The sequence below is a fragment of the Trichosurus vulpecula genome, chromosome 2, assembly GCF_011100635.1.
Source record: "Trichosurus vulpecula isolate mTriVul1 chromosome 2, mTriVul1.pri, whole genome shotgun sequence".
NCBI lineage: Eukaryota > Metazoa > Chordata > Mammalia > Diprotodontia > Phalangeridae > Trichosurus > Trichosurus vulpecula.
In genome coordinates, this window is record NC_050574.1 from 170007396 (window position 1) to 170022000 (window position 14605).

Here is a 14605-nt window from a genome sequence, read left to right on the forward strand (position 1 = left end):
TCCAACAGCAACTATTGGAACTCCCCAACAAAGACATGCTGACAGACAGAAAGATAGGCAAAGAACTTGAAGAACTCTGACCAGGAGGGCAGTAAAGGAACCTACACCCAGACCACACCACTTTGGGAGCAATGAAAGCCTGCACACCCACAGCTGTGAAAACAGCATATGGATGCAAGACAGAAACTGAGGCTAGACTTCAGCCCCGACCCTTCCAAGAAGTACACAGATCTCAGTATTGACTGAAAGACAAAGTCAAGAAGTAGGCTGGGAGAATGAGAAAACAAACAAATAAAAAGAATCCCATGTTAAAGAGTGACAGGGGCAATCCAAGACTCGAAGAGAAAGAGAATATCTAAAAAAAAAAAAAACTATAAGCAAAGCCTTCAAAGAAAAATGTTGCAAATAAAACACCCATTCTTGTGAAAACCACAAAAAAGTACAGGAATAAATGAAGCTTTCCTTAAGACACAGACAATAAACAGACAAGTAGCACCTATCTAAAACTAAGTGCAAGTGGAGACTTCCATGTTATGTGAACAAGATGGAAGACCAGACATTTTCTTTGATCCTCACAACGTCTCAAACCTCTCCAAAAAAGAAATGCACCAAAGATAAAGGAGCTCAGCTATCACTATGACCTAGAACAGGGCTGTTCAATCTTAGGTTATCTTACGGCAGCATTAAAATAAAATAATTATTCAAGGGCCACACCCAGAATAAAAAATACAGTACACTAATAGAAAGTGGGGGAACGCGTCTCATCAATACGACAGGTAAAGGCGCCAAGCGCAAAAGCAAACACAAAACAACAAAGCAATAACACAACACTACAAAGGTAGGTGCATACTGACTAGTCTGCATCGTATAGACGGAATGCATCCCACAGACAGAAGGAAAATTCCGTGCGATATGTTCCGTCCGTAATACTGCTTAAAAACACCAAATAAAATTAGGATCAATGAGATTATTTATTAGTGATGGAATTAAAAAATCTAATACACATTCCATGCAAATTATTATTTTATTTTTTCACCCATGAAAGTTAAAACCCACAGGCAGGCCACATAAAATCGCACTGCAGGCCGCATCCACGGATCGTATTTTGGACAGCCCTGATCTAGAATACCAAAATCAAAAAGAAAGTTTAAAAAAAAGAAAATGACACTCGCTAACCCTAAGCTCATTCAACAGACCTCCCCCACCTCCCATACTACCAGCAGCAAGGCTGCTCTCGCAGACTAAAACACTCAACATATGGGCTTTTAACAAAATCTAAAATTCACCCTGGGCCTTCCTTCTTCTTTCCAAAGGCATGGAGAATCCAGCAACAGGCTGTGGAAGTTTGTTCCATAACGGTCATCACCATGAGAGAAGGGCAAAAGCATGTTGAGGACTACAGCTATAGATAAACAAGGATCAGAGGAAGGAGGACAGGACACAGTTTGAATGTTTGGGGAAGAGGGCTACGGGGAAGGGGGTATGCAGAACTCCACTAAACATGAAGGAAAGTACTCAGCATCCAGCTGGGGCCTGTTGTGTGTCCAACCAAAAGTCACTTCAGGCAGAGATCTAGGCTGGTTAACCATGAACTGCCCAATGTGGGAGGAGGTTGAGACACTTGAAACTCCCATTAGGGGAGACTGAGTCAGAAAGTGAATAATAGTAGAATATAAGGGGAATGACTAAATTATCAAAGATATCAGGAAGAAAATTCAAAGACCTTGAATATAAGAAGATAGATCAAAAGGAATTTTGATTGAAACAAAGAAGGAAATGTGGCCTTCAGGTCTAATAAACAAGTTCAGGCATCTCTGAATAAATACTATAAATAAAACAAAGGAAAATGATTTAGCACTTGATGATATTGCTACCCTGTGAAATTTAAGGAAACCATGCAGTAACTGAGAGGTTCAAAAAAGAAATGAACTCATGGCCCACACAGCATAAGTAACAAGCAGAATAAAAAAAAACTGGAATGTGTGAAAGAAAACAAAGAAACAAAAGAGAGAATCACAAACTGGAAATGAAAATACACAGAAGTGAAGGGCAATCTAGAAAAATAGAAGCAAAAAATAACTTAAAAGAAAATATGCTCACTATGCAAGCAAAACATGCTCATTTCCAAGACAGAATGTATAGAGACAACCAAAGGATATTAAGTCTCCCAGAAGAACATGACAACATGAAAACTCTGAACACCATATAAGAAAATTGCTCAGAACTTCTGAAAGCAGAAAATAAAATGCTAAGTGAAAAAATTCAATGGTTGCCTCCAGAAAAATTTCCAAGGCTGCAAACCCCAAGAGACAAAGAGGTGAAATTTAACTATTCAATTTGGAAACAAGTTCTGCAAAATTCAAATAAGACAATTCTACACCCACCCGAAATCAGTCAATCAATAAACATTTATTCAGTGCCAACTACATGCCAGGCACCATGCTAAGCACAGGAGAGAATGGAACAATGTGTGTTGAAAAGTAATGTTGCTCAGGAAGAAGCCCAGGGTAACCTACCCTGCAAATCTGAGTTTAACCATAAATGAAAAAAGATGGACATTCAATAATAAAAAGGTATGCGAAACATTTTTAGAAAGAAAGTCAGAACTGACAGAACTGAAGAGATTATTTGCTTCTTGAACACGCCCAGACAACAGAAATGCAGTAGAATAAATAAATGCAATAGCATCAGTGAGACAGCAGAGAGAGAAGTGAGAGACTTCTTTCTCAATTAGGAGACAGAGATAAAGCCCAGTAGAAGTCACAGTAAAGAGGTAGACATGGGGCAATATAGACAGAACTTGATGAAACCCTGTCTACAGGTGAATCAAGGTTTTTGTGGGACTACAATACAACATGGGAAAGTACATGAAAGAGAGGGAGAGGAGCAGCGAGATTGAGAGGGCTAGCAATGATGACAAGGTAATAAGTAATAAAATAATAGTAACAGAGCTATCTCCATGATCTAGAATACCACTAACTAGAAAATTTATCTAAACTATTTAATTTTACTACCCATTCTTAAGAAAAATGGCATTAGAGTGGGTGTAGTAGTAGTAGTAGCAGTAGTAGTAGTAACGGCAGCTCCCATTTGCCATCTATCCAGTCTCTAAGGAGGTATTCCATCCCTTGCTCTTCATGTCTTATTCAGGGCTAAATAATCAAAATAATAGTACCACTGCTGCCAATAGTACTGTTGCTAAGATATTCAAAGTGACTGCCCTATCTGCCTACTCACTATCACTGTAACTACCCAGACACTCTCTCCCATAAATGTGATGTCAATGAAACAGTAAAATAATAATGATAATAGAAATAATTTAAAAAAGAGAGCAAAAATATCTTAAGGAGAAACACAAGCAGAACAATGTTAGCACTACGGTGTTCAATTTAATATATATGAACATTAAGAAAAACAAGTTATACATAACAGAGACTTATAATTTCATAGAAAATCTTTTTCTGTTCTTTATATGTGGAAATGTTCATGTTTTCTGATATTTGTTAAGTTCATGACAAAAAGAGTTTAAAAGTTTTTTATAAGAATAATATACACATACATACTGAAGGAGTCTTCAATTATGGAATTTAAAGGAAACAGGCAGACTTTCACAATCAATATTCCAAAGTGGACACATCTTTAAAATCATACAACAGACTGAAAGATGAGAATACAATATCCTACTGACTATGCCTACTGTTTCAAGACTATAACAAAATATTTGATTGAGTAGAGTAGAAGGTCACCTTAAACACTCTCCTTGTCTCCTACAAGCTGTCTCTCATTACTCAGTCAAAATTAAACAACATTGCTAGAAAGATAAAACAAAAGATATAACCTCACTGGATCATTAAAATCAAGCAAGGAATAAAACACTGACATATATGGTCACCAAAAATATTCATCAATCCAAAGGGGAACATGCATTTACTAAGTGACTACTAAGTGTCATATACTTTACAAATATTATGTTATTTGATCCTCACAATAACCCTGGAAAGTAAATGCTAATATTATTCCCATTTTACAGTTGAAGAAATGGAGGCTAAGTGGCTTGCCCAGGATCACACAGCAAGAAAGTGTCTGAGGCCAAATCTGAATTCAAGTATTCCTGACTCCAAGTCCAATACTCTATCCATTATGCCACTTCACTGCTCCAGATATAGCACCAAGTTGAGGTTGAAGAGGAATTAATAGTAAGACCCTTCAAATGCCAATTGCAGATGACATACCAACTAAATACTATTTGGACTCCTAAATGTAACAATTATTGTCCAAAAGAGTTTGGCTTAACTGTCCAAATGTTTAAACCAAGTAGATTAAGAATTCCCATTGCCCAGACTATGAAATGCAAGTAGATGAACAACATATATATGGCTTGTCCATCTTAATATGCATTACAGAAAATGCAAATAGACAATGAGGCCCAAAACTGATTGGGAGTAGAAAAAAATACAAGAATGCCTCTGGGAAATTATGAAGTTCTTTTAATGATCCCAAGTTTCATCCTGAAACCAAACCCATTTTTATATTAACATCATCCTGGTGCTGTATGGTTGTGAGTCACAGAATATTGGGTGGCTTGAGATGAAGAGAACTGAAATTGAGAAACACATAAAGGGCATGGAGAGGTGTATGGTGGGTGTAAGCAGAATGCAACACATAAATAAGAAATTATGAATCAGAAGATCAAATAGTGTTATTCAAAAAAAGACTGAAGAAAAAAGGTGGGTTGATCAGTGGTAAGAACAATAGATAACTGTTTCTTTTTAATCCATTGGTATCTTCTTGATGTCAAGAGAAAACAGGGAAAGCCCTCACCATATCTGGTGGACTTCCTAGAGAAAACATATAGAAGGGAATGGATAAGCGTAGCAAAGAGTGACTAAAAACATGGATGCATTACAATATGAATTACTGGAAGGAAAACCCACATCAATGAAACCACAGATCCATTGAAGTAACTGATTATCAAACAATAAAATCATTACAAGAAGAGGATACTCCCAGTAGTAGCTGAATAAAAGAACAATTTATTTCATGTTTGCACTATCTAAAGCCTCAAGATGTACACTGAAACAGAATTAATTCTTTTTATTACTAACAGTATTCTATATAACATAGCTTCTACTCTATAACTGTATCATATCAATAATGTAGCCCCTATAAACCAAAATCCAAGACAAGAAAATTAGAACAAGTTTTGCAACACTTCCTGGGATTAGTTTTCCAAAAGACCAATTGGGTGCTATTAGAAAAACCAACAAACACTGAATTTGAAATCAGAGAAACTGGTTTCAAGTCCTGGCTCTGCAAGTCATTTAATTTCTCTGGGGCTCTATTTCTTCACCGATAAAAAGAGTGAATTGTACCAGATGACCTCTAAGGTTGCTTCCAGCTCTAATACTATAGTCAGATGATCCTATGAATGTGCCAAGGTGCTATTTTACACTAAAAATACATTTGTTATTTTTTAATGAATATGAAATATGCATTTAAACAGCCTACATACTCAACAAAAATTATCTCCCAAATCTGTTTTAAGTACCAGTCCTCAAATTCATCACAACTGATTTCATAAAAAGGCAATTTACCCTGCCCCCAAAAAATCCGTTTGTTCAATATCGTAATCTCACTGTTATATAAAGTATTTCATGCAACAGCTAACTGAATAGACACTAAAGTGCATGTCTATGATTCATCAGTGTGATCCAAGGGGTTTCAGCTAAATACACAAAAATAAATCACTATTTATATGGATAGGAATTTTTAGAGACAGGAATATCAGAGATTGTCATAATTTTAGGTAAATCTAAACAGATGCTGAAGCTGGGAGTCAAGGGGAAATAAATGTAGTAATTATTGCAACAAGAACTAGAGTCATGGCACATACTCAGAGATTTTCAATACCAATAATTAATTAGTTAAACAAGGGCTTGGTGTACTATGTGTGTTACATAGCATGAAGGTCTATAAACAAGTTGTGTTGGGAGTAGCTTAGCTAATGAAAAAACCTAATAGGAAGTCTGGTCACTAGGTGATAACTTGGGCAGAGGGGGATGGGAGAAGGAGTGGCAACCCAATGAAGACTTTTCCAGCATTTATAGACTACCCCGCCTCTGTTTCAGTGTTGGTGGTGGTATTGGTAGATTGTTGGAATAGGAAGATTATGTTAAAACAACACAGTTTTTAGAAATGGTAACAAACATCAATGTAACTTTTTTTTTCTCTTAATGGGTAATCTTTGTCAAATAGGCAACAAGTAGATATTGGAAGAACAGAACCACATTCCTTTTGACTTTATTACTACAAATATAACCCAAAGTTGCAGATGAATAAATGGTAGGTCACCTGTTCCCAGAGAGTTAAATAAAAGAGTTGGCAAATTCGGTTTCATTGCATGCACAAAGGCAACAAGAAGTATCACTTGACATTAGTCATCCTGTCTTACCATATTCATGACAAACACATAAGCAAACACACTACCACAAGAATATTTGCAATTTATATACCTTCATCTCTTTTTTTTTTTTGGAGGAGGGAAGGCAAGGCAATTGGGGTTAAGTAACTTGCCCAAGGTCACACAGCTATTAAGTGTCAAGTGTCTGAGGCAGAATTTGAACTCAGGTCCTCCTGACTCCAGGGCCAGTGCTCCATTCACTGCACCACCTCACTGCACCCCCCGCTTTTTTGGCAAAAGATAAAGTAATGGAGAAATTCTATGAAGAACTTGCGAAGATTCTACAAATTAGGTTTATATATCCCTTGACAGTTACTTCAAAGTCAACATTAGTATAAGCAAATGTGATATTGGAAATGTGGTTTTGGATCAAGAAATGAAGGGCCAAAGACTTCTTTACTGACTGTACAACATGAAAGATTGAAAGATTTCTTCATAAAGAATAAGAAAGTATAGGGGATCTAGCCAATCCAATATCATCACCAAAAGAAATGAACCTGACTAAATTTTAAACAGGGAATAAATGACTGGTTAACAATACAGCAACTCATTTCAGAATTATGTATACAATCAGATCATTAACTCTTTAAAAAACAAAACTTAAAGCCAACTTCTAATTAAAAGAAAGGATAGAAGTGAAAAGGCATAGCATGCAATTACAACAGCTCCAACCCAACCTGTTTAAACAAGTTGCTGGCTCTGAAAAGTAGAAAATGAAAGAAAACATTTGTTATTAAGTGATGTGAAATAATCACTATAAGGAAGATGCTAAAAGAGCCTATAAAAATGCCTCAGTCATCAAACATTCCACCTCTTTCCATGGGAAAAAGAAATAGAAACCAAAAGCAAAATGAGTTTAGAGGAACAGTTGAGGTAGCTAGGGTAGCACAATAGAGAGAGCACCAAACCTGGCCTTGGGAAGACCTGAGTTCAAATCAAGCTTCAGAAATTCACTGGATTAGTTGTGTGACCCTGGGAAAGTCATGTAACTTCTGTCTGCCTGAGCTTCCTCATTGGTAAAATGATAATAACAGCAACTACTTCCCCAGGGGTAAATATTAACTAGTGGCAAGAAACAGCAGCAGCAGTAGAAGTAATAGCAGTAATTTACAAATGAGGAAGGAGGAGGAGAAGGAGAAAGGGGAGAGGAAGGAAGGGAGAGGAAAAGAAAAAGGAAGAGAACAAAGAGAAGAGGATCTCTTTGCAAAAACAGAAAAAGCAAAAGAGAAAACAAGCCCCAAAAGGACTTGATAGGAGACCCAGAGAAGCTAAACCATCCCAAGAATACTTTTAAGTAAAACTGAAGGATGAATAAACACAAAATGGGCCAGATGTGCCAGAATTTCTAGCTGTTGTGGTAGCAGGCTCACACTGAGCCATTATAGCTTCCCAGGGACTATACACATCACCCAAGCCATGGGATATGTTTGTCACATGACCCTAGGGTAGAGAAAATACTTTGTACCACCCTACCTAGTCAAGGCTAAGATCAAGACAAGTTGCCTTTGTATATAATCCTCTGCCTAGAGACTCTATTGAAGCCATAAAGCACCACCACCACTACCACTTCTTACATGGCCACAGACCCCTCAGTTCTAACAAATCCATTTCTGTGTAGAAGAGTCTCCCCTGATGCAAACATGCATGCTTGTAGAGACTACTAACTTATTTAGAGACAAATAACGTTTTTGTTTTCTTATATCCTTCAATAAAGCTTATACTATACAAGCAAATCAACTGTGAATATGCCCAATCTCTCAGACTAAAAGAGTCCTTTAAGCCTCATACTACCACATGTAAGAATCCATTCAGATCAACAATAATAGCAGAACTATAATGTTTGGACTCAGTAAATATCTAACATACTATTGAAAGATAACGATGACCTTTAAAATGAAGTTAGGAAGAGCTTCTAATACAGCACCATTTTAAAAGTATTCAGAGAAGTGTTACTAATATTTCAAAGTACCTCAAAGAAGATGAGGTTCTTAAGTTCACATTGTTCTATACTCTTGTGATGTCATTTTATTTTTTATAAAAAAGCAATTGACAACTCATATGCCTAGATTCTCCTCTCTATAAAATTCATATGACACCAGTCCATCCACGCAATGAAAACAGCCTTGACACAAACAATGAATGAAGCAGGAGCAACAAACAAGCTTTTAAAGAAGATTTTCTATGGAAGACCACACCTTCCTAGGAATAAGAGTGAATCTGAAATCAGATAACATGGGTTCAAATCCTAGCTCTGCCACTTACTACCTCTGACCTCTGGCAAGTCATTTAATTGTCTGAGCCTCAGTTTCCTCATTTGTAAAATAAAGGAAAACGGTCTTGATAAACTCTAAGATTCCTTCTGGTTCTTAATCTAAAATCCTATAATCTACTGAACCAATAAAAAAAGTGAAGAAAAAAGATCCCAGGAGCAGAGCCAAGATGGAGAAAAGGCAGCAACTAGCATGAGCTCTTCCCAAATCCCTCTGAACATCTTTAAATAATTCCATAAAACAATTCCTGGAGCAGAAGAACCCACAAAAATGACAGGATGAGATAATTTTCTAGCCAAAGACAACTTAAAAGGTTGGCAGGAAAGATCTGTTGCACCTAGGTAAGAGTGGAGCTCAGTCCAGCTCATCATATGCCAGCTCAGACCTAGCACCAGCAAACCAGCAGCATGCCTTGGGAGTGACTGAATCACAGAGGCAGTGGCTGTTTCTGGATCTCTCAGCCCACAGACAGTAAGTGGGTTGAACAACTGGTTAGAAGAAGACTGCAGAGGTCTCTCTGCCAGCACTGAGGCAGGACTCTGTTGCTTTACCTATGTTCAGATTTAGGTCAGTCCTGGGGGGCAGTCCCAGGCCAAGGAGAGTAGCACACCACAGCTTGTGGCCACAGGGGAGCAGGGATCCTTCTCACAGTTACAGGGCAGAAAAGAGGACTTGTGGTCACGCACAGACCAGGAGAGTAGTAAAAACCCCTCCTTAGATCAGGCCAGCACAACATATGACACAAGGGCCACTTGCAGCCCACCCTTAGGACTTCAGGAGGCCTAAGAAAAGTGGAGAGGATGTTAAAGAAAGTAAAGATGTAACAAGTGCTTTGTCTAAGCCTCTTTAACTTGCCTTCCACTAGTCACTATTGTGCCCTGTCATGTGACTGCGTGGGTGGGTTGCCATTGCTCACTCTCCTGTTTGTCATGTGACCAGTGACAACCAACAACCATCAGTTTGTCTCTAGTCTGAGAGGAGCAATTTCATGAAAAATAAAAATCTTAAGTAATAAGTGTAATTAGTTGGTCCAAAAGCTCACTGAAGAAAATTAATCCCTAAAAATTAGAATGGAGCAAATGGAAGCTAATGACTTTATGAGAAATCAAGAAGTTATAAAACAAAACCAAAAGAATGAAAAAGTAGAAGACAATGTGAAATATCTCACTGGAAAAACAACTGACCTGAAAAACAGACCCAGGGGAGATAATTTAAAAATTACTGGACTTCCTGAAAGCCAGGATCAAAAAAAGATCCTAGATATCATCTTTCAAGAAATTGTCAAGGAAAACTGATCTGATATTCTAGAACCAGAGATTAAAATAGAAATTGAAAGAATCCACTGATCAACTCCTGAGATTCCAAAATAAAAACTGCCAGGAATATTATAACCAAATTCCAGAGCTCCCAGGTCAAGGAGAAAATATTGTGAGCAGCCCAAAACAAACAATTCAAGTATGGTGGAGCCAGTCAGGATAACACAAGATTTAGCAGCTTCCACCTTAAAGGACTGGAAGGCTTGGAATAGGATATTCTGGAGGGCAAAGGAGCTAGGATAACCAAGAATCACCTACCCAGCAAAACTGAGTATACTCCTTCAGGGGAAAAAATAGACATTCGATGAAAAAGAAGATTTTCAAGTATTCTTGATAAAAAGACCAGAGCTGAACAGTACATGTAGCGTTCAAATACAAGACTCTTCAGCATAAAAAATAAACAGGAAAGGGAAATCACAAGGAACTTAACATTAAACTGTTTACATTCCTACATGGGAAGATGATACTTGTAACTCATAAGAACTTTCTCATTATTAGGGCAGTTATAAGGAGTAAATATAGACAGAGGGCACAAGTGTGAACTGAATATGAAGGGATGATATCTAAAAAAAATAAAATTAAAGGGTGAAAGGGAAATGTACTGGGAGAAAGGGAAAGAGATATAATGGGGCAAATTTCCCCTACAGGAAAGAAGGAGGGGAAGGGGATAAGGATAAGAAAGGAGATGTGATAGAAGGGAGGGCAGAATGGAGGAGGGGAATAGTCAGAAGTAAAACATTTTTGAGGAGGGACAGTGAAAGGAGGGAGAACAGAATAAACAGGGCAGGGGGGAAGAGGATGGAAAAAAATATAGCAATAATAACCGAAAAAATTTTTGAAGCAAGTTTCTCTGATAGAGGCCTCATTTATATAGAGATATAAATATGTATAAATATGTAGAGAACTGAATCAAATTTATGAAAATAAAAGTTATTTCCCAAATTATAAATGATCAAAAGATAAGAATAGTTTTCAGGTGAAGTAATCAAGGCCATCTGATCGGAGAAATGCAAATTAAAACAATTCTGAGGTACTACCTCATACCTATTAGATAGACTAACAGGATAGAAAAGGAACATGACAAATATTGGAGGGGATGTGGGAAAAATGAGACATTAATGCACTGTTGGTGGAGTTGTGAAATGATTTAACCATTCTGGAGTACAATTTGGAACTATACCCAAAGGGCTGTAAAACCTCTGACCTAGCATTACCACTACTAGATCGGTATCCCAAGAGATAAAAACAAAAAGGAAAAGTATACGTATGTATGTATACGTACAAAAATATTTATTATAGCTCATCTGGTGGCAAAGAATTGGAAATTGAGAGGATGCCCATCCATTGGAGAATGGCTGAACAAATTGGTATGTGATTATGATAGAATACTATTGTGCTATAAACAATGATGAGCAGGATGCTCTCAGAAAAACCTGGAAAAACTTAGATGGGCTGATACAAAGTGAAATGTACTGCATACATAGTAACAGCAATGCTGTGATATGATCAGCTGTGAATGACTTCGCTATTCTCAGCAATACAATCATCCAAGACAACTCTGAAGAACTAATGATGAAAAATGAATGCCATTCATCTCCAGAGAAAGAACTGATGGTGTCTGAATACAGATTGAAGCATACTTTTTCTACTTTCTTTATTTTTCTTGAGGGTTTTTTTTTGGTCTATGTTTTCTTTCACAACATGACTAATATGGAAATGTTTTCTATGACTACACATATATAACCTATATCGAATTGCTTGCCTTCTCAATGGGGTGAGGAGGGGAGGGAGAAAAGAAGGGAATTTGGAACTCAAAGTTTTTTTTAAAAATGGTAAAAACTGTTTTTACATGTAAATGGGGAAAAATAAAATACTAAATAATTTTTTTAAGAAGAAAAAAAGAGAAAAAGTTCCCATTATTACTTGATCTGAAAAAACAAGTTTAACTCAAGAAAAAAAATTCATGTTAAAAGTTGTTTTCCAACAATATTTAGGAAAACATTTAACAAGTAACAACAACATTTTAAAATGTAAAAACCATGCATAGTTTGAGGACTATACAAAAACTAAAGGCCACCTGGATTTGGCCCTCAGGCCAGATGAATCCAGGAACTTGTTTACATGGTTCTAGCGACACTCCCAATCTCTACAGTCTACTGTACATCCACCATCAACAGCCAATTTTTCATACAACAGCTCCTTTCCATCCATCATATTTGTCCTCCCCTACCCTTTTTCACTTTCCTTCTCATTTGCCTGTGCTAGATATCATTTTGTGTATTACTGGTTTATGCCTTTATGTTACCAGATGTTTTGCTTTTTCAAGACACATTTGACACTATTTTTCAGTAGACGAGTGAATCTATTTTGTGTTTGCATCTGCTGTAGGATCTTGTATGATTTTAATGTCTTGAACGAGCTCAGATTGTTGGAGGATAACCTTTAAGACTGGAGTTTGTTTTGTTGAATCAAACTTTTTTTTTCCAAGTGAAATAAGAGTGAAATTTGTTTTTCTCCACATCTTTACCAGTTCACTGGAGCACAGGATCCTAGATTTAGAATTAGAACGAACCTTAGGGGTCATCTAGTTAATTTCTCTCTATTTTACATATATTTTATTATTTTAACTTTGCATTATTTGTTTTATCTCAAGCAAAGAATGGTTTTTACATTTTTAAATAATGTTTTATTATATTTTAAAATGTGAAAACAATTTTTAGTCTGCAAAGCATACAACTGGGCTAGTCAAGGGCTATCTATAGTTTGCCAACCTTTGATCTGGACCCTGATTTTGAACTGAGCACTGACTCTCTTCAGTTTCTGTTAGATACAAGTAAAGTTTTAGTTGCCACAGGAGGATAGTTAGCATGAAAAATCAGAAATTGTCTAGTTTTAGACAAATTTGTGACACAGTCAAGGCCAGTAGAGATATTTCTACACTAAATAGGCCATTTTTGTTTAGGCCTAAAGATGGCAGAAGACCTAAAGTTAAAAGTGCTGTAGAAATTCTAGGAAGAAGTCATAACTTCTCTGTAGTTTCATATTTCCACAAAATTCAGATTTCTGATGACACTTTTTATAATTTTATATGATTATATGTGGTCTGGACTCTAGCCCTTCTAAGATATGTACACATTGCCATCACGTTTAAATTATGAAGATGGTGTATTGGAGCCAAATTCCATTGTTCCTTTGATAGATGGGGGAACAGAAGATTTTAAAGGCAATGCCATGGCAATTCTGCCCACAATGATAGCTTATAATGATTGCATACTAGAACTTTATCCATTTGAGGTTAATTTTTCTTCCTGTACCCAGCATACCAGAACATTGTAATGAGCATACAAGAATATGACAGTGGCACAAGGAGTCATCTTTTGGACAAGGGATTACATTGGATAGAGATGATCCTGACCACATGCAGTGGATTTTCCAAAAGTCACTAGAGAGAGAATCACAATTTAATATTAGGGATATTACATGTAAACTAACTAAAGGGGCTGTAAAAAGAAACACTCTAGCTGTAGCTGCCACAAGTGCTTGTCACTATGGCTGGGTATGCACTCAGGTTTTAAAACTAGCCACAAACACATACATTCCATTTATTAATTACTTGGTATGCAGTAATGTGGATGAGTTGCACACATATAAATCTGAATTAGAAAGATTAAACTGGTAGCTAACTTCCCCAAAATATAGTTTCCCTCATCTGCTAAACCACAAGAGTTTTGGGATTATCTAAGTAATAATACATCATTAAGAGGTGGAGCCCAAGATGGGGAAATACCAAGAAAAATGTAGCAACCTCCCCCGTACCCTTGCTTCCTCCCTGCCTCCAGCTCCTCCAGATCAAGAAAATGTACCAGATCAAAACCTGACCAAGAAATCAGAGAAAGAAAGAAAAATTTTAAAAAGTACAGTAATCACTGTTCCAACTCAAGTTTTAAAAAAAAAGATAGAGAGGGATATAGACAATGGTAGAGGGTCCAGCCAGGAAGGCACCACACAAAAGTATTTCAACAGCAGAGATTGTGCACTAGGACAAGAAAAGGCTCTAGATCCAGAAAAGAGATGCTTACAATTGTGCAAAGTGCAAGAACAAGTGCCAACTGGCAGCTTTGATGATCACTAACCAGTTCCAGATCAGAGATTCAGAGCGGATTGAAAGGGAACTCTTTGGCAAGATTCCAGAGTAAGCAATCTTGGGTCTCGGTTGTATACTGAGTGGCTCTGACCCTAAGAAATGAGCAGGTTCTCAGTTCCAGCTTGCAGCTTAGTCTGAAACTTTCAGGGGACTAGTGAGGGCAGGAAAACCAGAGCAAAGGGGAGCCTACAGTTCTAACACGGAGAACCAGCAGAGGTTTCCAGTTGGCTAGTGGTGGCTGTGTCCAGCAGCAGTCTAAAGAAACTCCAAATGAGGCAAGTTACTCAGACCCCACTCCATGATGGGAACTTTCAAAACACAGATTGGGGGGGGGGGGGCAGGGACAGATAAGAATTTGCCTTGGATCAGATCACTTTGGGAATACTGAAAACTTATAGATCCCCAACCCAAGTTG

General features: G+C 37.3%; 1 pseudogene; it reads left to right on the forward strand.

The window, feature by feature from the left end:
- The first annotated feature begins 2855 nt into the window (after window positions 1-2855).
- On the forward strand, window positions 2856-13725 carry LOC118836853 (annotated as a pseudogene).
- The last annotated feature ends 880 nt before the right edge of the window (window positions 13726-14605 follow it).